Source organism: Triticum aestivum, chromosome 6A, assembly GCF_018294505.1.
Source record: "Triticum aestivum cultivar Chinese Spring chromosome 6A, IWGSC CS RefSeq v2.1, whole genome shotgun sequence".
Classification (NCBI taxonomy): Eukaryota; Viridiplantae; Streptophyta; class Magnoliopsida; order Poales; family Poaceae; genus Triticum; species Triticum aestivum.
The window spans coordinates 600,230,419-600,257,603 of NC_057809.1; the positions used below are offsets into that span (position 1 = coordinate 600,230,419).

Genomic DNA, 27,185 nt, shown 5'->3' on the forward strand with positions numbered 1-27,185 from the left:
CAGGATAGGATATTCACCCATAGGTCTAGAATCACGCCATGCAACCATTCGATCTCAGATCCAAGGGCTCTCGGAAGCCCATATCATGGGAGAATGGAAAGCCACTACCCTGCCATTCGCACGCTGGCAGTTCGCTCCTACTCGTCCCCGCACGTCCTTCAATACTATGGCGGTTCGCTCCTAGTCGTCCCGTCCCTTCACATTACGGCAGTTCCACTAATCCTAACCCTCCTCCCAAATCCATGGCGTCCCAAATCTCCACGATCGGCGGTGAGTACAAGGTTAGAACCATCACCGGCGATGAGTTCGACGTCATCTACACCTGTTCTTCCGCGACGGTGAAAGGATGCCTTTCTCGCTTCAGACACATGTTTGAAAACTCAGATGATGAGTGGGTCGCTGGGCTAGATGTTGAGTATAGTCCTGGGACCAGAGAAGGATCTAAAGGACGAAGAGAGGAAGAAGCCCGCCGTGATCCAGGTTTGCGTACATAACGTTTTCTTGGTCTACCACATATGCCATGCCGACGTTGAGTGCCAGGATTTTAAGAACTTCCTTAAGGACAAAACAGTGAAATTCATTACTGTAGACTTTAAGAACGACAAAGAAGTCCTGGGTCGGATAGGCCTCGTTGTAGGCAACCCCTTCGACCTCCAGAAGAATCGGCTAGTGTCCTCTCGTCAGCCTTCAATGCTGACCCTGGCAGGAGCCATGGTTCATCCTTCGTACCATAAACTGGAGAAACCTCATCACACGTTTCATCGTCATGCATGGCAGCGGAATGTACTAGATATAGACCACATCCACTACGCTGTAATGGATGGCTACCTTTGTTTCAATATCTACAAGGTTTGGATGAAGAGCAACAGCCAAGTGTGCGGTTCAAGCAAAGAAGTATCGGCCAAAGAGGGAGAGGGACAAGGACGAAGTCGAGGACGTGGACGAGGACTCCGAGTAAGGTGGCAGTGTCATTGCTCATGGTGGTTCTAAACTTCTAATGAAGTGTCCACCAGATTAGTTGCATAGTTTAATTTCAGGTGTGCTTAGTTTAATTTGAGGGGTGTGTTGTGCTGAGCCCCCAGCAGAAATATGTTATTTTTCTTCTCGTTACTTTAACTCTTCAGTATGTACATACTACTAGTATTTCTTTAATAGAATTTAGCACCCCAATTAAGCACGTACTAGCTTTTTTAATAGTACTATATGCATAATTTGGCGACGAGCGCTCTCTATATGTACCATCTTTTTTTTAATTTCAATTTTTGCTCCATGGCGCAATCCATCGATAGTACTACTGTACAAAAGTATACATTTTTTAAAAGGCTAGAGTACTGTTCATCACATATATAGCTTAAATTCTCAACCTAGAACTACGTGCATGCCATGTAGTAAACCGATACAGAGGAAGTATAGTAAAAATGAGGTGATTTTACCAAGCGATCGACGGGGGAGCATGGTCTGTCATGCGGTCCCACGTGTCATGATGTACCAAGGCGATGCGCGTGTCCCTCTTGAGGAAGAAGCAATACTACGTTGTTTGAGATGATGGCGAACCGAAGTGTGAAATAATGGTTGCTTCGTCCGTCTGGGAAGGTGCGACATTGTTTATTGACGTCTCATTGCTCATTACTACTACTGGGCCGGTACGAGTGGGGTGCGTCCCCCTATTGTTCTGCACTGTTATTTGGTGCTTGACACGTCGACCCGGTTTCTATATGTCCCACATGTCGGCGACATGAAGTACAGAATTCATGAAAGGGAGCGTCGACGGAGGAGTATACTACAGAATTCATGAAAGGAAGCGACTTAGTTTTGGAAAAATCTGTTTTTATGGAGTACGTACCCACTAGGGTTTATAGGGCTCATCTAAAAAACATTCGTTTTTCCGTTTGATAAGTCTCAATTCTACTATACTAGTACTAGTACCATTACATGTTGGATTTTGAGGTGCGTTAGATCACCCGACGCAAGCAGTGTCAAGAGGAAACTAACCAATGCATGTACAAGTTCATGGAAATTTAGTGGTCATTCATGCATTCGTTCTAATTAATGCCTCGGTAAACATAACTTCTTCAGAAAAACAAGCGTACTAATTACTTGTGCAAACTACGAAATTAATTTGACCACTCACCGTCTACCTTGGTTTGAGAGATTTTGAAATTGAGCCATAAACTGAAAAGGAGGGAGTAGTAACTTTTGTCTCGATTACTATTTGTGGCCTTGTATAGATGCAAAATGTATTTTTTATAGTGGCCTTGTATAAGTAAATGGAGGGAGTACTAAACAAAGTACGTAGTAGGGACGAGGAGTAAACGGAGGGAGTAGTAAAATTTTCTCCTCGTGCTGCGAGCCACCACGGGCGTGGGCGAGGGAGCGGGCGTAAATGCGTACGGTAGTAGTAGTAGTAGTACTACTACTACTAATCGTAAGCAAGCTTCACCTCATCCTGCGAGTCACCACGCCCATGGGCGGGGGAGATGGCGTACTAAGCAAGCTTCTCCTTGTTCTGGGAGTTGACGGGACACATCAAAGGTACTCCAGTGTATAGAGCATTGCCTCTAAGGTAGGCCCCACATGGGTTGCCTCTTTTTTTTAATGTAACATAATGCGTCAAGTCGCAATTTGTTTGTTCACCCGTGGTAGACGATCCTCCCTCCACTAAGTGGACAACCAGTACACGTGCAAAATTACCATGTGGGCTGCCTTTTTTGTACATAAATGAGTTCCATCGTGTACCTACGTGGGTGTGGTTGGGAAAGAGACGGGAGTATGTGCGCCGTGCGTGCACCCCTTCTCTTTGTGCACGTCCCCCACTTACGTGGGTGTGTGTGAGAGAGATACAAACCTAGACATAATGCGCCGTCCATCCCCATGCCTCCGCCCAGTCCGAGCACCAGTCACCACCACGCCCCACTCCTCCTCACCTCATCTCTCATATTTCTCCCTCCATTTTTATATACAAGGGGCCACTATCAAAATTACAATTTGCAGATATACAAGGCCACTAACACTAATCGATGCAATATTAATGGTGTTTGCCTCGTGGTACTAGCAAAGGAGGACATTAATTATCCCTTGCATGCATGCGGGAGTTTGTAAAAAAAATGCATCTTGATGTTCCGTGCAATACACGGGCATCTTGCTAGTCCATGAAAACAACACATGGCAAAATTCCACGGCGAACGAGGGATTTGAATCTGTTGGGAGGGGCTGTTTGGATCTTGCCCGGGGTAGCCAAAATATTGGCGACCCTTTTGTCCACCGGTGCCTTTGCCACCGATGAACGAGGAATGGCTCGGGTGCTCATGCTGTCATGCATCCTCTAGTGCGCACGTTGGAGATGAGCTCGCACGAGCTGTGTCTTTTTGTCCCACAACGCCGCCCGAGCCGCCCGCAGACCGACCGACGACCCGCAAATTACGCCATCCAACTGTAGCCGCACACATTATGACATCAACTCAACCAACTAGACGAAATTCACGCAAACACGTAGACAAACTGATATTTCATATAAACAACGACGGAAATCATATAAAATACCGGATTTTCATACAAACATGACGGATTTCATTACATTCAAATGAACTACACGGTGCTAGTTCTGGACAGCACAGGTATATAATACCTGGCCTAAATGGTCGCCCGCCGATCGATTTGTGTTCCTCATGTCCGGCAGCACGATCATCGGACTGCCGGGAGCCCCAGAGGTATATGCTTCAGCGCAAAGGACGGCTCGCTTCCCCACTGCCCAACTAATATCATTGGCTGGTGCCAAAGATGATGGTGGTCGGCACCGATTCGAGTTCATCACCGGCCACTACTTCGCCATGGCCGGCACCGGCTCGAGTTCATCCAAACATTCCCCTCTTCTATGGAGCCCATGCGGGGTCGACAATGGTCCTCGCAACAAAAGGATCTGGCAAGACACCTGCTGTGTACGCCGGTGTCGCCTCCGCGGTGGCCTTCATGGGACCCAAGCGGCGGTGGCCTCCCGTGTTCTACTTCTCCTTGATGATGGCGGCGGACGCGGAGGCACTTGCATGGCGCGGCCGCCGGCATGGGAGTCTCGGCCACAGAAACTGGAGACGCGGTACGAGGCGACGACAAGGATGTTATTCACGGGGATTATCGATGGTTAGGAACTACAAGGCAGTTGGCATAGTGTCTCGAGAAACATCGGGGAGTATCTGCAGAATCTTCCGGCAAAGCAAGCGATCGTCGATAATGTCGGGGCTCTCCGGGAGGAAGTGGGTACGAGAGCCTAATGTTAGAGTTAGTAAAATGTTTAACCCGAATAGATGAGAGATCAGAGTCCCAGGGTATAGACAAGGAGTAAAAGATCCTAATACCATCCAATGGCGACGTGGGTCCATAAGCCGCACAACCATGTTAAAGTTTTTAAGTGACTAGACTCAACTTCGGCCAAGGAGTTGGAAAGGGGGCTACTTACATGCAGTCGGCTCTGATACCAACTTGTTTCGCCCTCGATTCAATCGTACACTAATCATACACGCAAATGTGTACGATCAAGATCAAGGACTCACAGGAAGATATCGCAACACAACTCTAGACACAAATTAAAATAATATAAGCTTTATATTACAAGCCAGGGGCCTCGAGGGCTCGAATACATAAGCTCGAATACACAAGAGTCAGCGGAAGCAACAATATTTGAGTACAGACATGAGTTAGACAAGTTTGCCTTAAGAAGGCTAGCACAAAAGCAACAATGATCGAAAAGTCAAGGCCTCCTGCCTGGGAGCCTCCTACCTACTCCTGGTCGTCGGTGGCCTCCTCGTAGTAGTAGGCACCCTCGGGGTAGTAGCAGTCGTTAAACGTGGCATCTAGCTCCCGGGCTCCACCATCTGGTTGCAACAACCAGAAAGAAGAAAGAAGGGGGAAAGGGGTAGCAAAGCAACCATGAGTACTCATCCAAAGTACTCGCAAGCAAGGATCTACACTACTTATGCAACATTATCAAAGGAAGGCTGCATATGTGGACTGGGCTGCAGAAATGCCAGAATAAGAGGGGGAGAAGCTAGTCCTATCGAAGACTAGCATCTTCTGGAAACCACCATCTTGCAGCAACAGGAGGGAGTTGAGTAATATAACATAAGTCATATTTATGTTGTTGTATCAACGCTCCGGGATCCTTTCTCGACTCCCGAAGCAACATATCCGAAACAGGCCTCGGCATCCAGTTCTAGTTGTATCGATCGAGATACAACTCCGAGTGTCCGTTATCGTAGGACAGGCTATCAATAGATGTTTTCTTCCCTGCAGGGGTGCGCCAGCTTTCCCACCACGCTTGATTAACTCCGGCCGGACACACTTTCCTGGGTCATGCCCGGCCACGGTCAAACAATACGCCGCAACCCGACCTAGGCTTCATAGAGAGGTCAGCACGCCAGACTAAACCTATGCCCCCAGGGGTCATGGGCCATCGCCCCGGGAACTCCTGCACGTTGCGTACACGGCCGGTGAGCAAACCTAGCTACCTCCCTAAAAAGGCAGGAGCTTACCAGTCCAATCCGGCGCGTGCCGTGCAGCCGCTGACGTCTATTAATCTTCGGCTGATGTATATGACGCAGAACGCCCATACTATGCCCACGTGATGGTTAGTGCTATCAGGCCAGAGGCCCCTCGGATCAAATATCCAAATCGCAGTGGATTAGTAACACGCGGTAACAAGCAGAGACCCACGAAAGATGTGACCCCGTCGCCCCGTCTCGAGGACTTGCGACAAGGGCTAAGAATGCCCGGCCACACCTCGTAATTATCTCGCGGGCACCTTCCAGGTCGACCCGACTCCACATCACTCGCAATTAAGCTCGCCGGGTACCCGTCAGGGCCGACCCGTCTTTAGTAACATGATTCAGTGTAAAGTCATAGTAACCATAGTAACTATGTGACTAACACCAAGGGGAAAACCCGAGGAATCACCCTTGACGGATTCCACTCAATGTAATCATCAAGGTGAACGTAAGAGGATCCACCCTCGAGGTTCACACTTGAGGGGTTGCACGACAGAGTCGTATCGGAAGTGGGTAAGGTGGAATCACCCTCGATGACCACGACCGAATAGCTACACTACAAGGTTAACATCAGTAGTGCTGATGAGGTCTCACCCTCGGCACTCGATAGTAACCCAGTAGTGTCGAGCAACTAATTAAGGGGAAAGTGATGTGTGGTGCCGGGGCCTGGTCTTCGATCCCGTTGATCGGGTCTTCGATGATGAAGCATGGGCAACAAGGACAAGGTGGGGGTCACTGATGGATCACTAAGCAACCTATACTAAGCAGTTTAGGATAAGCAGGTAAGGTACAACAAGCAGGTTACAAAAGCAGGCTATGCATCAAAATAGTAGCAAACAATAATAGTAGCAAAATCTAATGCAAGCATGAGAGAATGGAATGGGCGATATCGGGATGATCAAAAGGGGGGCTTGCCTGGAAGCTCCGTTGAATAGGGAAGAAGGGTCATCGACGACGTAGTCAATCACAGGGGCAACATCGGTCTCGGGGTCTACCATAGAGAAGAGGGGGAAGAAACAATAAATATAAAGCAAACATAGCATCACAATGCATAACATGGCAATATGTTGTGCCGGGTGTGACCTAACGTATGGCTACACGATATAGGTGAAGAGGGAATTCAACCGGAATGTATTCCCGGTTCCGGACCTATGTCAGACAGATGACCGGAGGGAGAATGTTCCATGTTCAGCTAGTTAGAGGCATCTGACAGGTAAACGTACCGCGTATTTGGATTCGCCTCGTCGTTCTGAGCAACTTTCATGTAGAAAACATTTTCATTCGAGTTACGATTTATTTTATATTGAAATTCAAAGCTTTAATTGATTTTCCAAAATTATTATTATTTCAAAAATAAACAGTAAATGCTACCGGTACACCGAAGTGTACCCAACATTATGCACATGTGGCTGACAGGTGGGACCAGAGGGCCTAGTTGACCAAGTCAACAGAGACTAGTCAACCAATAAATAGTAGAGGTGGGCCCGCATGTCATTGACTCTAACCTTAGTAGTTTAGGTAAATTTGCTTAACTAACACTGGGGCCCATTTGTCATAGACTCAGTCTTTTTAGAGCAACTAATTAAAGCTAGTAAACAGAGGGGACCACTTGTCATTTGCTATTAGACTAATTGAGCACTAAAGTATTACTAGTAACCAAGCCTAGACATATATAACTAAACAAGGGACGGCATGGTGGCACAGCCGTGAGGCTGGTTATGCACACACGCACACACCACACACGGCCTTGGCCATGGCCGTGGCCGTAACCACCAGCAGCTGCAGCCGTCGATTGCAGGCGGCAGTAGCAGCATTAAAGAAACACTAGCAGTAGCAGCAGCACGCCGCAACTGAGCAAAGGAGCAATGGCGGCAGCGCAACGGCAGTGCAAGAGCGGAGGCAGCAGCAAGCAGCGCAGCTGCGCAGGGAGCAGAGCAGTGAAGTAGCAAGCAGCCACATCGGTTGGTGAGCAACTGCAGCTCTAAATCTGAACAGAGAGGCACGAGGGGGGGGGGTGAACTGGACGGCTAGGGTTTGTCCACTCGGTCGGGGAGGTCCTTATATGCATCTCCAGGGGGCTCCGGATGGTCGACACGGCAACATCCGTGGCGTGGAGGGCCGTGTGCGCAGCCACGCTAGGACGCTGCCTCCTCCTGTACAATAGGAAGAAGGAGAAGGCCGTGGTGGGCTTCGTCCGAATGCACTGTAGCTACATAGAGCCCACCCACACAGTAGCTTATTAGGCCTTTTCCCTTTTATATTTACTGTTTTATATTTTGCTCACTGTTTTGTATTTTGTTTTTGATCCAAATAAATTTTGTTACATAGGAAACTTGTCTCATAAATACTTTGCAATATCATGGAACTATCCACAGAGTCTTAGATAATTTTTGAAAGGCTTTATTTTCAGTTTGAATTTAAAAGAGCCACTAAGTGTTGTTTGCTCAAAAATAGATAAGGGCAATTTCGAAGTTTCAAATGATGTTGGTCCCAACATGAATATTGATCAGGGGAATTTATAATAATATTCGAACATTTTAGTTTTTTTCCGCTCGAAGAAATAATAATTTCACTTGAAATTTCAATTTGAATTTGACTTCGATTTTGGACAAGTGGCAAGCTGCATAGTAATCACGGTGACATGGCCACCATTAGGGGGAGATTACTGTAGCATGATTCTCGGGGTGTTACAAGCACCCAACCCTACATATGCAAGAGATACATACAAGGTGAAAGCTGAGATCCTAAGTTTTAATGGAAATGTTGACATTGAAGGGTGCCTAGATTGGTTATATGAAGTGGAGACTTTCTTTGAGGTCATGGAGATTCCGGAAGATCGTAGAGTTCCTTTGGTCGCATACAAGCTGAAAGGAGGAGCCGGTGCATGGTGGCATCGCGTTTAAGAGGAGCGCAGGCTGAGAGGAGAACCTCGTGTTAGAACTTGGCGACAAATGAAAGGCCTCTTGAAAGGGAGATTTTTGCCCGCTGATTATGACTAGATCCTATTTATCCAATCTCAAAATTGTGCTCAAGGAAATATGACTGTTTCAGATTACACGGAGGAGTCTTTAAGGCTACAAGTGAGGTGCAACCTTGCTGAAACTGAAGAGCAACAAGTTGCAAGGTACATCAATGGTCTCAATGATGCTATTCAAGATCGATTGATGATGCAAAAAATCTGGTCCGTTGATCAAGCACAAGCTCTAGCCTTAAAGGCCGAGAGGTTTGTGAGGATGAGAAAGACAACTAAGGCTCCATATCCTCATACCGAAGGCTCATCTAGGAACCAACCTAATAGAGTGGAAGAAAAGACCACTCCACCAAAGACAAAACAGCCCATCCTGAAGCAAATTAGAGGCAAGGGTAAGGCAAATGAAGGCCCAAAGTGCTATAAATGTGGTAAAGAGGGACACATATCCAGCGGTTGCCCACTAAGGAAATTTGTTAACACGACTATCCATGATGGTGAAAGCGACGAGGAAGGATACGAATCTGAAGATGTAGACGGACAAGAGGTTTGTCAAGAAGAAGGTGAAGAGGTGGTATGTGTGATCCAGCGTGTCCTATGTTCCACACCACAACTCGATGACACACAACGGAAGAAAATACTTGAGAGCAAATGCACGGTGAATGGCAAGGTATGCAAACTAGTGATTGATAGTTGCAGATGCAAGAATCTTATCTCCCAGAAGTTGGTGGACCATTTAAAGCTTGAAACCCATGATCATCCAAATCCCTACACTATTGGATGGATCAAGAAAGGAGTGAATATGAGGATCACCAAATAATGCAACCTGCCACTTTCTTTGGGTAAGTATTATCGCTCAAATGTGTTGTGTGATGTGATTGACATGGATGCCAGCCATGTTCTTCTTGGGAGGCCTTCGCAATTTGATGTGGATACTACACACAAGGGCAAGGAAAATTCTTACTCTTTCATTTGGAACAAGAGAAAAATCATTATCCTACCAAACAAAACCGAAGGTAATACCTCTAAGGAGGAGGGGAAAACTATGTTAACTATCTCCCATACCTCTCATGAGTTTATGGAAGACTTGAAGGAGGCAGATTTGTGTGCTGCACTTGTTGTAAAGGGAGAAGAGCACCGGACTGTTAAAATTCCAACAAAGGTACGTGGTTTATTGGCAGAATTTTAGAACATACTTGGGGAGCCACATGGCTTGCCACTGATGAGAGGAATTCAACATAGAATTGACTTAATTCCGGGAGCAAGTCTTCCTAGTCTTCCACACAATCGAATGAGCCCAAAGGAGCATGATATATTGAAGGAGAAAGTGGAGGAATTGCTGCAGAAGGGGCACATTCGAGAAAGTATTAGCCCATGTGCTATACCAGCCCTGCTCGCGCCTAAGAAAGATGGATCTTGGTGCATGCGTAGGAACAGTAGAGCCATTAACAAGATCACCGTAAGGTATAGATCCCATATTCCCTGTCTGGATGATATGTTGGATCAGCTTAGTGGAGCAAGAGTGTTCACAAAGCTAGATTTGAGAAGTGGACATCATCAAAACCATATAAGACCTGGGGATGAATGGAAAACCACCTTCAAGACAAAGGAAGGGTTGTTTGAATGGCTAGTCATGCCATTTGGACTCTCAAATGCACCAAGTACCTTTATGCACTTAATGAATCAAGTCCTTAGACCCTTCTTATCCCACTTTGTTGTGGTCTATTTCGATGACATCTTGATCCATAGCAAGGATGAGAATGAACACTTTGATCACATTCGGAAGGTGCTAGAAGTACTAAGGGGAAATGAGCTCTACATCAACTTGAAGAAATGTGTTTTCCTGCAAACACAACTTCTTTTCCTAGGATTCGTCATAACATGTGACGACATTCGTGTTGATGATTCTAAGGTCGAAGAAATCCGAGAATGGCCAACTCCTAAGACCATTTCTGAGGTAAGAAGCTTTCATGGCCTTGCAACTTTCTATAGGAGATTTGTGAAGAATTTCAGCACTATCATGGCACCAATTACTGAGTGTTTGAAGAAAGGAAAGTTCCAATGGACAGAAGCAACTGAAGCTAGTTTCAATGAGATTAAACAAAAGCTATCACAAGCTCCTGTCTTGGTACTACCTGATTTCAACAAGACTTTTGAGTTGGAGTGTGATGCAAGTGGAGTAGGCATTGGAGTTGTCCTATCTCAAGAAAGGAAGCCCATTGCTTTCTTTAGTGAGAAGTTAAGTGAAGCTAGACAGAAATGGAGTACCTATCAACAAGAATTATACGCCGTTTTCAAAGCGTTGAAAACTTGGGAAGTCTATTTGCTGCCTAAAGAGTTGATTGTTTATAGCGACCATCAATCCTTGAAGCATTTTAGAAATCAAAAGCATGTTGACCGCATGCTAGCAAGATGGGCAGCATATCTGGAGAGGTTTAACTATCTCATCGTGCATAAATCTGGAATAACTAACAGAGTGGCTGATGCTTTGAGTCGTCATGCATGCCTCTTGACTTCTTTTGAAGCCGAACTTCCGGGCATGGATCAAATAAAGGAGTTGTATGAGGGTGACGAAGACTTTGGCCATGTTTGGGTAAAGCACGCAAGGGGCCAACCATTAGGTGATGACTATTTGATGCAAGATGGACATCTCTTCAAAAATGATCGTTTGTGCATTCCAAGAAGTTCTCTACGTGACAAGCTAGTTAGAGAGCTCCATTCAAGTGATCTTAGTGGCCATGTTGGACGGGACAAGACTGTTGCTAGCCTGGAAGGTTGCTACTTTTAGCCACAACTAAAGAGAGATGCTGGAAAGTTTGTTCAGCGATGCCCTATATGTCAAACCTACAAAGGCCAAGTCCAGAACACAAGGTTATACATGCCTTTGCATGTTCCTGTCGCTCCATGGGAGGACATTGTTGGGGAACGTAGTAATTTCAAAAAATTTCCTACGCACACGCAAGATCATGGTGATGCATAGCAACAAGAGGGGAGAGTGTTGTCTACGTACCCTCTTAGACCGGAAGCGGAAGCATTATATCAACGCGATTGATGTAGTCGTACGTCTTCATGATCCGACCGATCCAAGCACCGAAACTACGACACCTCTGAGTTTCAGCACACGTTCAGCTCGATGACGATCCCCGGACTCCGATCTAGCAAAGTGTCGGGGAAGAGTTCCGTCAGCACGACGGCGTGGTGACGATCTTGATGTTCAACTGTCGCAGAGCTTCGCCTAAGCACCACTACAATATTATCGAGGATTATGGTGGAAGGGGGCACCGCACACGGCTAAGAAAACGATCACGTGGATCAACTTGTGTGTCTAGGGGTGCCCCCTGCCTCCGTATATAAAGGAGCCAAGGGGGGTGCGGCCGGCCCAAGTAGGAGGCGCGCAGGAGGAGTCCTACTCCTACCGGGAGTAGGACTCCCCTCCCTTTCCTTGTCCAAGTAGGAGAGGGGGAAGGAAGGGAGAGAGGAGAGGAAGGAAAGGGGGGGCGCCGCCCCTCCCTCCTTGTCCAATTCGGACTAGGGGGAGAGGGGGCGCGCGGCCTGCCTTGGCTGCCTCTCCTCTTCTCCACTTTAGGCCCATGAGGCCCATTAACCCCCCAGGGGGTTCCGGTAACCCCCCGGTACTCCGGTTTTCTCCGAAATCATCTGGAACACTTCCGTGTCCGAATATAGTCGTCCAATATATCAATCTTTATGTCTCGACCATTTCGAGACTCCTTGTCATGTCTGTGATCACATCCGGGACTCCGAACTAACTTCGGTACATCAAAACTAATAAACTCATAATATAACTGTCATCGAAACCTTAAGCGTGCGGACCCTACGGGTTCGAGAACAATGTAGACATGACCGAGACACGTCTCCGGTCAATAACCAATAGCGGAACCTGGATGCTCATATTGGCTCCCACATATTCTACGAAGATCTTTTATCGGTCAGACCACATAACAACATATGTTGTTCCCTTTGTCATCGGTATGTTATTTGCCCGAGATTCGATCGTCGGTATCTCAATACCTAGTTCAATCTCGTTACTGGCAAGTCTCTTTACTCGTTCCATAATACATCATCTCGCAACTAACTCATTAGTTGCATTGCTTGCAAGGCTTAGGTGATGTGCATTACCGAGAGGGCCCAGAGATACCTCTCCGATAATCAGAGTGACAAATCCTAATCTCGAAATACGCCAACCCAACATGTACCTTTGGAGACACCTGTAGAGCACCTTTATAATCACCCAGTTACGTTGTGAAGTTTGGTAGCACACAAAGTGTTCCTCCGGCAAACGGGAGTTGCATAATCTCATAGTCATAGGAACATGTATAAGTCATGAAGAAAGCAATAGCAACATACTAAACGATCGGGTGCTAAGCTAATGGAATGGGTCATGTCAATCACATCATTCTCCTAATGATGTGATCCCGTTAATCAAATGACAACACATGTCTATGGTTAGGAAACATAACCATCTTCGATCAACGAGCTAGTCAAGTAGAGGCATACTAGTGACGTTTAGTTTGTCTATGTATTCACACAAGTATTATGTTTCCGGTTAATACAATTCTAGCATGAATAATAAACATTTATCATGAAATAAGGAAATAAATAATAACTTTATTATTGCCTCTAGGGCATATTTCCTTCAGTCTCCACTTGCACTAGAGTCAATAATCTAGTTCACATCACCATGTGATCTAACATCAATAGTTCACATCTTTATGTGGTTAACACCCATAGTTCACATCGATATGTGACCAACACCCAAAGGGTTTACTAGAGTCAGTAATCTAGTTCACATCGCTATGTGATTAACACCCAAAGAGTACTAAGGTGTGATCATGTTTTGCTTGTGAGATAATTTTAGTCAACGGGTCTGTTATATTCAGATCCGTAAGTATTTTGCAAATATCTATGTCAACAATGCTCTGCATGGAGCTACTCTAGCTAATTGCTCCCACTTTCAATATGTATCCAGATTGAGACTTAGAGTCATCTGGATCAGTGTCAAAACTTGCATCGATGTAACCCTTTACGACGAACCTTTTGTCACCTCCATAATCGAGAACCATATCCTTATTCTACTAAGGATAATTTTGACCAATGTCCAGTGATCTACTCCTAGATCACTATTGTACTCCCTTGCCAAACTCAGGGCAGGGTATACAGTAGGTCTGGTACACAGCATGTCATACTTTATAGAACCTATGGCTAAGGCATAGGGAATGACTTTCATTCTCTCTCTATCTTCTGTCGTGGTCGGGTTTTGAGTTTTACTCAACTTCACACCTTGTAACACAGGCAAGAACTTCTTCTTTGACTGTTCCATTTTGAACTACTTCAAAATCTTGTCAAGGTATGTACTCATTGAAAAACTTATCAAGCATCTTGATCTATCTCTATAGATCTTGATGCTCAATATGTAAGCAGCTTCACCGAGGTCTTTCTTTGAAAAACTTCTTTCAAATATTCCTTTATGCTTTGCAGAATAATTCTACATTATCTCCGATCAACAATATGTCTTTCACATATACTTATCAGAAATACTGTAGTGCTCCCACTCACTTTCTTGTAAATACAGGCTTCACCGCAAGTCTGTATAAAACTATATGCTTTGATCAACTTATCAAAGCGTATATTCCAACTCCGAGATGCTTGCACCAGTCCATAGATGGATCGCTGGAGCTTGCATATTTTGTTAGTACCTTTAGGATTGACAAAACCTTCCGGTTGCATCATATACAACTCTTCTTTAATAAATCCATTAAGGAAAGCAGTTTTGTTTATCCATTTGCCAGATTTCATAAAATGCGGCAATTGCTAACATGATTCTCGATAATATTGTAGTGGTGCTTAGGCGAAGCTCTGCGACAGTTTGAACTTGTCGAAAACCATTAGCGACAAGTCGAGCTTTGTAGACAGTAACATTACCGTCAGCGTCAGTCTTCTTCTTGAAGAACTATTTAATCTCAATGGCTCACCGATCATTGGGCAAGTCAATCAAAGTCCATACTTTGTTCTCATACATGGATCTCATCTCAGATTTCATGGCCTCAAGCCATTTCGTGGAATCTGGGCTCATCATCGCTTCCTCATAGTTCGTAGGCTCGTCATGGTCAAGTAACATGACCTTCAGAACATGATTTACCGTACCACTCTGGTGCGGATCTCACTCTGGTTTACCTATGAGGTTCGGTAGTAACTTGATCTGAAGTTACATGATCATCATCATTAGCTTCCTCACTAATTGGTGTAGTAGTCACAGGAACAGATTTCTGGGATGAACTACTTTCCAATAAGGGAGCAGGTACAGTTACCTCATCAAGTTCTACTTTCCTCCCACTCACTTCTTTCGAGAGAAACTCCTTCTCTAGAAAGGATCCATTCTTAGCAATGAATATATTGCCTTCGGATCTGTGATAGAAGGTGTACCCAACATTTTCTTTTGGGTATCCTATGAAGACTTACTTCCCCGATTTAGGTTCGAGCTTATCATGTTGAAACATTTTCACATAAGCATCGCAGTCCCAAACTTTAAGAAACGACAGCTTAGGTTTGTCGCCAAACCACAGTTCATACGGTGTCATCTCCACGGATTTAGATGGTGCCCTATTTAACGTGAATGTAGCTGTCTCTAATGCATAACCCCAAAAATTTAGTGATAAATCGGTAAGAAACATCATAGATTGCACTATATCCAATAAAGTACGGTTATGACGTTCGGACACACCATTATGCTGTGGTGTTCCAGGTGGCATGAATTTGTGAAACTATTCCACATTGTTTTAATTGAAGACCAAACTCGTAACTCAAATATTCATCTCCGCGATCAGATCGTGGAAACATTATCTTCTTGTCACGGTGATTTTCCACTTCACTCTGAAATTCTTTGAACTGTTCAAATGTTCCAGACTTATGTTTCATCAAGTAGATATACCCATATCTACTTAAATCATCTATGAAGGTCAGAAAATAACGATACCCGCCGCGAGCTTCAACATTCATCGGACCACATACATCTGTATGTATGATTTCCAACAAATCTGTTGCTCTCTCCATAGTACCGGAGAACGGTGTTTTTAGTCATCTTGCCCATAAGACATGGTTCGCAAGCACCAAGTGATTCATAATCAAGTGATTCCAAAATCCCACCAGCATGGAGTTTCTTCATGCGCTTTACACCAATATGACCTAAACGGCAGTGCCACAAATAAGTTGCACTGTCATTATTAACTTTGCATCTTTTGGTTTCAATATTATGAATATGTGTATTAATACGATTGAGATCCAATGAACCATTCTCATTGGGTGAGTAACCATATAAGGTTTTATTCATGTAAACAGAACAACAATTTATTCTCTTACTTAAATGAATAACCGTATTACAATAAACATGATCAAATCATATTCATGCTCAACGCAAACACCAAATAACACTTATTTAGGTTCAACACTAATCCCGAAAGTATAGGGAGTGTGCGATGATGATCATATCAATCTTGGAACCACTTTCAACACATATCGTCACTTCACCCTTAACTAGTCTTTGTTTATTCTACAACTCCCGTTTCGAGTTACTAATCTTAGCAACTGAACTAGTATCAAATACTGAGGGGTTGCTATAAACACTAGTAAAGTACACATCAATAACAAGTATATCAAATATACTTATTTTCACTTTGCCATCCTTCTTATCCGCCAATCACTTGGGGTAGTTCCGCTTCCAGTGACCAGTCCCTTTGCGGTAGAAGCACTTAGTCTCGGGCTTAGGACCAGACTTGGGCTTCTTCACTTGAGTAGCAACTTGCTTGCCGTTCTTCTTGAAGTTCCCCTTCTTCCCTTTGCCCTTTTCTTGAAACTAGTGGTCTTGTCAATGATCAACACTTGATGTTTTTTCTCGATTTCTACCGTCGTCAATTTCATCATCATGAAAAGCTCGGGAGTCGTTTTCGTCATCCCTTGCATACTATAGTTCATCACGAAGTTCTACTAACTTGGTGATGGTGACTAGAGAATTCTGTCAATCACTATCTTATCTGGAAGATTAACTCCCACTTGATTCAAGCGATTGTAGTATCCAGACAATCTGAGCACATGCTCACTAGTTGAGCGATTCTTCTCCATCTTTTAGCTATAGAACTTTGTTGGAAACTTCATATCTCTCAACTCGGGTATTTGCTTGAAATATTAACTTCAACTCCTGGAACATCTCATATGGTCCATGACGTTCAAAACGTCTTTGAAGTCCCGATTCTAAGTCGTTAAGTATGGTGCACTAAACTATCAAGTAGTCATCATATTGAGCTAGCCAAACGTTCATAACGTTTGCATCTGCTCCTGCAATAGGTCCGTCACCTAGCGGTGCATCAAGGACATAATTCTTCTGTGCAGCAATGAGGATAAACCTCAGATCACGGATCCAATCCGCATCATTGCTACTAACATCTTTCAACACAATTTTCTCTAGGAACATATCAAAATAAACATATGAAAGCAACAACGCGAGCTATTGATCTACAACATAGATATGCTAATACTACTAGGACTAAGTTCATGATAAATTAAAGTTCAATTAATCATATTACTTAAGAACTCCCACTTAGATAGACATCCCTCTAATCCTCTAAGTGATCACGTGATCCAAATCAACTAAACCATGTCTGATCATCACGTGAGATGGAGTAGTTTTCAATGGTGAACATCACTATATTGATCATATCTACTATATGATTCACGCTCGACCTTTCGGTCTCCAGTGTTCCGAGGCCATATCTGCATATGCTAGGCTCGTCAAGTTTAACCTGAGTATCCTGCGTGTGCAAAACTGGCTTACACCCGTTGTAGATGGACGTAGAGCTTATCACACCCGATCATCACGTGGTGTCTGGGCACGACGAACTTTGGCAACGGTGCATACTCAGGGAGAACACTACTTGATAATTAGTGAGAGATCATCTTATAATGCTACCGTCAATCAAAGCAAGATAAGATGCATAAAAGATAAACATCACATGCAATCAATATAAGTGATATGATATGGCCATAATCTTCTTGTACTTGTGATCTCCATCTCCGAAGTACCATCATGATCACCATCGTCACCGGCGCGACACCTTGATCACCATCATAGCGTCGTTGTCGTCTCGCCAATCTTATGCTTCCACGACTATCGCTACCGCTTAGTGATAAAGTAAAGCATTACAGCGCAGTTGCATTGCATACAATAAAGCGACAACCATATGGCTCCTGCCAGTTGCCGATAACTCGGTTACACAACATGATCATCTCATACAATAAAATTTAGCATCATGTCTTGACCATATCACATCACAACATGCCCTGCAAAAACAAGTTAGACGTCCTCTACTTTGTTGTTGCAAGTTTTACGTGGCTGCTACGGGCTTAAGCAAGAACCAATCTTACCTACGCATCAAAACCACATCGATAGTTTGTCAAGTTGGTGCTGTTTTAACCTTCGCAAGGACCGGGCGTAGCCACACTCAGTTCAACTAAAGTTGGAGAAACTGACACCCGCTAGACACCTTTGTGCAAAGCACGTCGGGAGAACCGGTCTCGCGTAAGCATACGCGTAATGTCGGTCTGGGCCGCTTCGTCCAACAATACCGCCGAACCAAAGTATGGCATGCTGGTAAGCAGTATGACTTATATCGCCCACAACTCACTTGTGTTCTACTCGTGCATATAACATCAACACATAAAACCTAGGCTCGGATGCCACTGTTGGGGAACGTAGTAATTTCAAAAAAATTCCTATGCACACGCAAGATCATGGTGATGCATAGCAACGAGAAGGGAGAGTGTTGTCTACGTACCCTCGTAGACCGGAAGCGGAAGCGTTATATCAACGCGGTTGATGTAGTCGTACGTCTTCACGATCCGACCGATCCAAGCACCGAAACTACGGCACCTCCGAGTTTCAGCACACATTCAGCTCGATGACGATCCCCGGACTCCGATCCAGCAAAGTGTCGGGGAAGAGTTCCGTCAGCACGACGGCATGGTGACGATCTTGATGTTCAACTGTCGCAGAGCTTCGCCTAAGCACCACTACAATATTATCGAGGATTATGGTGGAAGGGGGCACCGCACACGGCTCAGAAAATGATCACGTGGATCAACTTGTGTGTCTAGGGGTGCCCCCTGCCTCCATATATAAAGGAGCCAAGGGGGGTGCGGCCGGCCCTAGTAGGAGGCGCGCAGGAGGAGTCCTACTCCTACCGGGAGTAGGACTCCCCTCCCTTTCCTTGTCCAAGTAGGAGATGGGGAAGGAAGGAAGAAAGGAGAGGAAGGAAAGGGGGGGCGCCGCCACTCCCTCCTTGTCCAATTCAGACTAGGGGGAGAGGGGTCGCGCGGCCTGCCCTGGCTGCCTCTCCTCTTCTCCACTTTAGGCCCATGAGGCCCATTAACCCCCGGGGGGGTTCCGGTAACCCCCCGGTACTCCGGTTTTCTCCGAAATCATCCGGAACACTTCCGGTGTCCGAATATAGTCGTCCAATATATCAATCTTTATGTCTCGGCCATTTCGAGACTCCTCGTCATGTCCGTGATCACATCCGAGACTCCAAACTAACTTCGGTACATCAAAACTAATAAAATCATATTATAACTATCATCGAAACCTTAAGCGTGCGGACGCTACGGGTTCGAGAACAATGTAGACATGACCGAGACACGTCTCTGGTCAATAACCAATAGCGGAACCTGGATGCTCATATTGGCTCCCACATATTCTACGAAGATCTTTTATCGGTCAGACCGCATAACAACATATGTTGTTCCCTTTGTCATCGGTATGTTACTTGCCCGAGATTCGATCGTCGGTATCTCAATACCTAGTTCAATCTCGTTACCGGCAAGTCTATTTACTCGTTCCGTAATACATCATCTCGCAACTAACTCATTAGTTGCATTGCTTGCAAGGCTTAGGTGGTGTGCATTACCGAGAGGGCCCAGAGATACCTCTCCAACAATCGGAGTGACAAATCCTAATCTCGAAATACGTCAACCCAACATGTACCTTTGGAGACACCTGTAGAGCACCTTTATAATCACCCAGTTACGTTGTGACGTTTGGTAGCACACAAAGTGTTCCTCCGGCAAACGGGAGTTGCATAATCTCATAGTCATAGGAACATGTATAAGTCATGAAGAAAGCAATAGCAACATACTAAACGATCGGGTGCTAAGCTAATGGAATGGGTCATGTCAATCACATCATTCTCCTAATGATGTGATCCCGTTAATCAAATGACAACACATGTCTATGGTTAGGAAACATAACCATCTTCGATCAACGAGCTAGTCAAGTGGAGGCATACTAGTGAAGTTTAGTTTGTCTATGTATTCACACAAGTATTATGTTTCTGTTTAATACAATTCTAGCATGAATAATAAACATTTATCATGAAATAAGGAAATAAATAATAACTTTATTATTGCCTCTAGGGCATATTTCCTTCAGACATCTCTATGGACTTCGTCTTGGGTTTGCCAAGAACAAGACGAGGGAGTGATGTTGTGTTTGTGGTCGTGGATAGATTCTCTAAGATGGCTCATTTCATTCTATGCCGCAAGACAACGGATGCTCATCATGTGGCAAACCTATTCTTTCGAGAAGTGGTTAGACTTCATGGAGTTCCAAGGTCCATCATCTCAGATCGTGATAGCAAGTTTATTGCTGCATTTTGGCTCACTTTGTGGAAGCAATTCAACACTGAATTGAAATTTTCTAGCACTGCTCATCCACAAACAGATGGACAAACGTAAGTGGTGAAGAAGTTTTTGGGGAATCTGATCCGTTGCATTTGTGGAGAAAGAAAGGGGCAATGGGATTTGGCTTTATCTCTTGGAGAGTTTTCCTTGCATTTGTGGAGGAAGAAAGGGGCAATGGGATTTGGCTTTATCTCTTGCAGAGTTCTCCTACAATAACTCCAAGAATAGATCCACGGGAAGGGGCCCTTTTTCCATTGTCTACACTAAAGTTCCAACACATGTGGTGGACCTGGTGAAGCTGCCATCAAGGGGAAACTCAAAATCAGCATTGTCCTTTGCTGATAATTACACCGAGTTATTTGAAGAGATTCGCAACGCTTTGGAAGCACATAATCAGAAATATAAACAACTTGCTGATTGCAAAAAGAGGCCAAAATCATTCCAAGTCGGGGATAAGGTGATGGTCTACCTCCGAAAAGAGAGGCTGCCTTTAGGTGTTAAAGGGAAACTTAGGCAGCGAAGGTATGGGCCCTTCTCTATCGTGAGGAAGATAAATGATAATGCTTATGTGATAGATTTTCCAAGTGACATGGGTATCTCCAATACTTTCAATGTTGCGGACTTGACTCTCTACCATCCAGAAGAAGCGCTCTATGAAGATAACTCGAGGGCGAGTTCCAAACAACCAGGGGAGAATGATGAGGAACACTAAATGAGAAGAAAGAAAACAGATGCCAGATCTGTTTGGCTACTTCTAGATGCTTCCACTCTAGTGTAGTATTTCTTTCCTTTTCTTTTCTATTCTACCTACTGTTTTCTAGAGTCTTCTAGTTGTGAGTAGCTATAAGTAGAATGGTGAAACTTACATAATGTTTTCTAGAGTATTCCAGTTATAAGTAGAGTATGCGAAAGCTTCCCAAAGCTCTATAAATAGAGGTCCTCACCTCTACTTTGTAATCAGACTATGTACCCCTACCTATAATAAAACTTGTTGTTCTTATCTAAGATTTTGGAGTAGATCTTGTGCCCTAGGAGTTCTGGATTGAACTCTTGCTGTCCTATCAGCCTACGTTCGCCTCTAGAGCGATATCTAGCGCAACATTTTGAAACTGTTCCTTCAACACTTGTGATGTACACATTGTAGCAGCAAGGTGGAGTTGCTCCTTCACAACCTTTGTGCTGCTTCAATTACCATCACAATTTCCACTCTCGTGACCATCCATGTTGCCATGTGCACTCACCCCCGCAACCGCACCTCCTACCATCTTCGTTGCTAAAATTTGTGCCTTTGTCAACTCAAGATACTGAAGCTGAGAGGTGTCAAAACCTACAGGTCTCGTGAGCATGATCTTGTACTCTTCCTCTATTTTCTTCGCCGGCATGACGAGGTGGCGGGGAATGGCGCTTCCCTACTTCCCCGCAGGTTGGCTACGGACGAGCTGCTTGCCCGTTGGGCTGCCCGGGCCGGGTTGGCGGCGATGGCCGATGGTGGAGTCAGCCAAGGCGGGCGACGAGGCCACGACGGACACGGGCAACTGATCGGGATCGGCGGCGTGACGGACGTCAGGGTCGGCGGGGGCTACAGGCGAAGGTACGTGAAACTTCACCCGGGAGAAAAAGTTTTCTTTTTTGCGCTATGTTTAGGAAAGGTTTACGGGAAGGGCTATATTCCCCTAGAATTGAGGGGAAGTTGAGCTGATTATACGGTGTTTCCTAAAGAAAAATCGTGCTTACGGACCTGTTGGAGCAGTTTTTTCTCGTCCAACTCACTCTAAACCAGCTTTTTGTTACGGGAAAGGGACTTGTTGGAGATGCTCTTTAGCCCAGAGAATAGTGCTATAATCATCTAGTCCAACCAGTGTTAAGTATCAGGATGCGTTTAGCGTTATGGTGGATTATGACAATCCCGTTTGCCAGTCCTTTTTTGTCTAATTTTTTAGTGCTTGTTTGACCTGTTTATGCATACTTTGGTGGGTAATTTGTTCACAAATACATTATAAAATAAGCAAAACGCAACACAGTTCGGCAACCGCAAACTGATCTTAGCAGTACATAACTTACTTGGAAGCTTACAAATTGCTTCCACCAAAGTAAGCAGCTTATGTATTTTATTTTTCTCTCAATTAATTGAGCATTTTAATACATATTTTTACCAAATAGTGTGCCTTTTGTTGTTGATGTACTAAAGATTGTATCAAAGAAAGTGAGACGAGGACAAAGAAACTGAAATTATCTCACTATTTAGGCACCGGTTTGGGCATATGTAGATGCTCAGCACCTTGCTCATGCCCTTGTGAATAGTAGTAAGATCGTTACATAGAGACCAGCATTCAACGTTACAAGTTTGGCATAGTGCTCCGAGTCTTAGGCCAGGTAAATACTCAATACACCAGCATCCATCGTTACAACAGTATCTTGTTTTACTACGGTGCAACCGAGTAATACATATATATGGCGTAAAAAGAGGAGACGTGATCGGCTTTCTGCGGAACAGTAATCCCAAGAAGACTGCTGGAACGATGTACAATCAGTTATGACCACAGCTGCATGGTCTGCAGCAAGTACAAGGTGGACAATTGGGTTCAGTATCTGCAAGAAACAAATACAATGTGGTTATAAACGGGACAACCTATGTTCGCGATAATGGCCTGAATTTCTAGCTTGCTGTTGTAAGTAGACCGAAAAATTCTGAAGAAGAGCATAGTACATCCAATGCTTTGTAATGGAATTGAACTCCATGTTAGCTCACCGGGCAACAAAAAAGGGTTTCAATTATTACACCTAAGGTGATCTATTCCTGATGGCTGATGAGAGTGTATCAGGTGAAAATGAGTTTGGATTAAAACATTGCTGGGATCAAACTAATTAATCAGGATATCATGAGATGTAGGGAGATTATTTCTCCTGGTAGTTCCCGCAAAATGAACAGATATAAGTAGAAGATAGAGATTGCCATATAAAAAAGCACGATTTCCTGTGAACAAAACTGGTATATCAAAGAGAGGTACAGGTTGCACATGGTGGAATCGCAAGGCAGAGCACATACTCGAAGATGCCGGGTGCAAGAAAATGAGCAGCATAATCCCGGTTGTAATAAGTCGAAGAACCAAGAGGTACCTCCAATCCATTGTGAGGGAAAATGAAGGCCGTTGCACTCACTATGGTTGGGCATTATGCTTCATCTCCGTCTAAATAAAGGATCTGTACCAGGACTAGTTCAAAACATATTTACGAGACAAGAACTTTCAATAACTTTGACTGGAAAGACAGCAGAGAAAACTGATATTTTGATAACTTCGACAAGAAGTTTCAATAACTTTTAACAGTGATTTATACTGTATAAGACAGACAAGTAGCAGAGAAAAATCTATTCAAAGACCAATCGCGTTGACTGGAAAATGCTGTTCTGATGGCAGCGCAAGGACTTTGCCTGTGACCATTTTTCTCCATCAACTATTTAGGCAAGACAGTGTGCACAAGTTAGAGAAACTGCAAAAGTTTGATATGATCACACTAGTTTCCAGTCTACTAACGAAGTTGGACAGGAACTTCTCACAGGATTTTCATACGCGTCATTGCCCTCAAAACCTACCAAACTGGGTGGCAATAAGTAGGAAGAGAAGTTGTTTGAAATGTACTACAAATATCACACTCCTGGTGCGAAAATGTTTCAATAGGAATTAATAGGAACTGTAGCACAACTGTGACCTCAAAATGGCATAATCCAAGTCAACCTGATATAGTCCATGTTTATACTACATGTAATTTCACACACCCAATGTGGACATGTATTGAGTAACTAACAAACTGGTACTCCATCAAGGAAACTCCAACCGTAGGTCCAGAAGTTTATAAACGGCACGTTTGTAGGTTTCAGCTCTGAACACAAAGCTAGACTTGTATGCACCAAGAACAATCAGCCAAAGGCTTCTATAATCCAGCAATAGACCTCTATAAAAGGCAATTTACCGCTCTTCCAGAATCAAATCAGCCCAAGATCCATGGTTGCTCACATTGCATATCAACCAGATGGCTTGTGCATTAGTGTTAGCCATCCTTGTCTCATCGGTTTTGCATCCTTTGTCTATGACAACATTAGCTGATGAATCCGACAACAACCAAGACGCTCTGCTCTGCCTCAAGTCTCGCCTCTCCACCACCACATGGAACACCACCTCGCTGATTTCTGCACTTGGCGCGGCGTCTCGTGCACAGGGCAGCCACAACTACCCCTGGTGGTGGCCTTGGACATGGAGGCACAAGGCCTCACCGGCGAAATCCCGCTCTGCATGTTCAACCTCACATCGTTGGTTAGAATCCACTTGCCGAACAACCAGCTCTCTGGCCATATAATTAAATTTCTGTAATACGAAATCATATATTTAAATAAGATCATTGTATATTAACAAATGTTTAATATATATATTAAAAGATGTGGTGAACATTTTCTAATATACGATACGCTTTTATACGATGAACTTTTAATATATGATGCAATGAACATATTTTTAATTATACGACGTGATGAACTTTTTTTAATGTCAGATAATATTTTTTATATCGTATAAAAATCGGAACTGCTCGGAGTTTAAAGACGTAATACGAACGAGTTGACTGATAGGCAAGCGAGCGCGCGCTGCGAACGACTCGGCGCGGATCGATTTCCGGCAGACGGGCGCGCATTTTTGTACTTCGTAAAAGAAATCGAACGTTGCAAGGTATAAAATGTTTAGGCGTCTCTGTTAAAGCAATAGGAGCAGCAGCAGCCAGCTAATGCTTCCAACCGCACGGCGTGAGTTCGAAACCCGGCAGCAAGCGCGCGTGCCGTCATTTTTGAGAAAAACATTTTTTGCGGCAAGATCTTTTTTTGACAAATAGAGGATATGTGCGTGATTAAATAAAAGGTAAGGGTTCTTTTTGTAAAAGAGCATGCCACATCAGCCCCTGACAGCGGGTCCCGGCGGTCAGATACATCGTCAATACGCGTTTATACGCAGTTTAGATTGTTTTGGAACACTTAGGCCCTGAGTTGGCGCGGAGCTTGGGAGGTAGTCCAGAGCGGATGCAGATTGTGGTCTGTATCGACGACATCTGGAAGACGGAGCATGTGCTGGGCTCGTGGTTCGTGGATGGCAGATATGGTTTTCTCCTTCAGCGTTTTAGTCATGGTGGGGTGTCAGATCTGAAGTTCGATGGCGTGTCCGGGGTGTTGCCCCGGATCTGATTCGTTCAACGGTAAGGGCTTCACTTTTAGTGAGTCACTTCGGAGGTCCGTAAAGCTGCATATCAGCAATGGAGCCGCGTCGAGCTCGGGTGATGAGGTGATTCGTCATTATTTCCTTTGGTGGCTGCTGTGGTGGTGCTAGAGGCAGGTGACGGGCGTTGGTGTCAAGCTCAGAGATGTTCTGCTATCTTTTCAGTTTTGTCATGTCGGTCTTTACGTGACTTGTACTTTGTTCTTTCTGATTTGAATGAGACACGTATTACCATGCAAAAAAAGGCCCTGAATTGGTACTGAACTGCAAAACTTTTAAATATTAGTACCAATCCATAAATAGATGCTGAAGTGTGGTACCAACATGCAATTAACTCTCGTGCGGCCTGTTCCTTGACTCGGCTACCTTGCTCCGCTACTTGAGAGTCAGAGGAGCGACAGGCAAAAAAAAAACTTCTTTCGACTTTGGACTTGCTTTTTTCCTTCTTATTTTTCTATTTTTTCTCGTGGATAAACAAAAACAAAGAGAAAATATGAAATGGAATACATCCTCTTCTACTCGACAAGAGCGTTTTACATTTAAGATCAGACGTACTCCGTCCGTCTCTTATATTATGGAGTGGAGGGAATAGTAGACTGTGTCGGAATGGAAAAGAAAACATAATAATTCTTTCTTTTTGCGGGTGAAAAATATTTGGAGAACTAGTTAAATGCTCGTGCGTTGTTATGGACAAATGATTGAAAATAAATCAGCCGAGGCACCTATATGTCAGGTACCTGAAAATCTCTTCGCACCTGTCACTTTTATCTTTGTCTATCAAATCAATATCCAACGGTTAGGAGCACGCCGTCATCTGTTCATTCCTCTTCCTCCCGCACCTTCTTCTCTTGTTCCATGATGGTTCCTCCTCCTCAACCATGGCCTACCTAGAGTCCCAGACCTAAACTCCTGCCTCCACCCCCAACCCCCCAACCCCACGGCCGGTGGATATTGCCGCCCCACCCTCCCCTCGACCTCCTCCACGACCATGCTGGCTGCCGCCCCACCCATCCATCTAAGCCTCAGCCCGATGAACAACTCCGACCCCCCCCCCCCCCGGTACCCCATGCACCGTCACACATTCTCCCTCTTGTTTCGCGACGGTTCCTCCTCCTCAACCATGGTCTACCCAGGCCTAAACTCCTGCCTCCACCCCCACACGCACCCCCTGGGTCGGCGGATATCGCCACCCCACCCTCCCCTCGACCTCCTCCACCATGCTGGCTGTCGGCCCACACATCCATCTAAGCCTCACCCCGGTGGATAACCCCCCCCCCCCCCCCCCCCCCCCGCACCCCATGCATCATCACCGATTAAGTTTTAGAGTCGCTCCTGCCAGCTATGCCCGCCCCCCTAAGCCTCACCCTAATGAGGAAATTGCCCGTGCATTGTAAAGGGGGCATAGATAATATATTCTAATAGTTTGACAACAATTGTGGTTAATCATATATGTTTAGTATTGTATGCACGTCAATAGCATTGTCAACTTTTTATCGTTAAATCGTTACTTTTCTTCTTCTTCCATCTTCGGCTCTCAATCTATCAATGCCACAGCAGGCTCAGAATCCCCCCCCCCCCCACCACCATGGAAGCATCTCCCCTGATGTATTGCAAGATGTAGTTGGGCCACTGACATGAGGGCCGCTGCAGTAGGGATCCCTGTCCCACCAGCACACCCATTTTGAA

General features: G+C 44.8%; 1 long non-coding RNA gene across 1 annotated transcript; it reads right to left on the minus strand.

Moving 5' to 3' along the window:
* Nucleotides 1-22,506: 22,506 nt before the first annotated feature.
* On the minus strand, nt 22,507-23,421 carry LOC123131260 (uncharacterized). The gene is made up of 2 exons (XR_006464114.1): nt 23,291-23,421; nt 22,507-22,833 (listed from the first exon to the last, which is right to left on the minus strand). It is a non-coding gene; the product is annotated as an uncharacterized lncRNA (long non-coding RNA).
* Between the last annotated feature and the right edge of the window lie 3,764 nt (nt 23,422-27,185).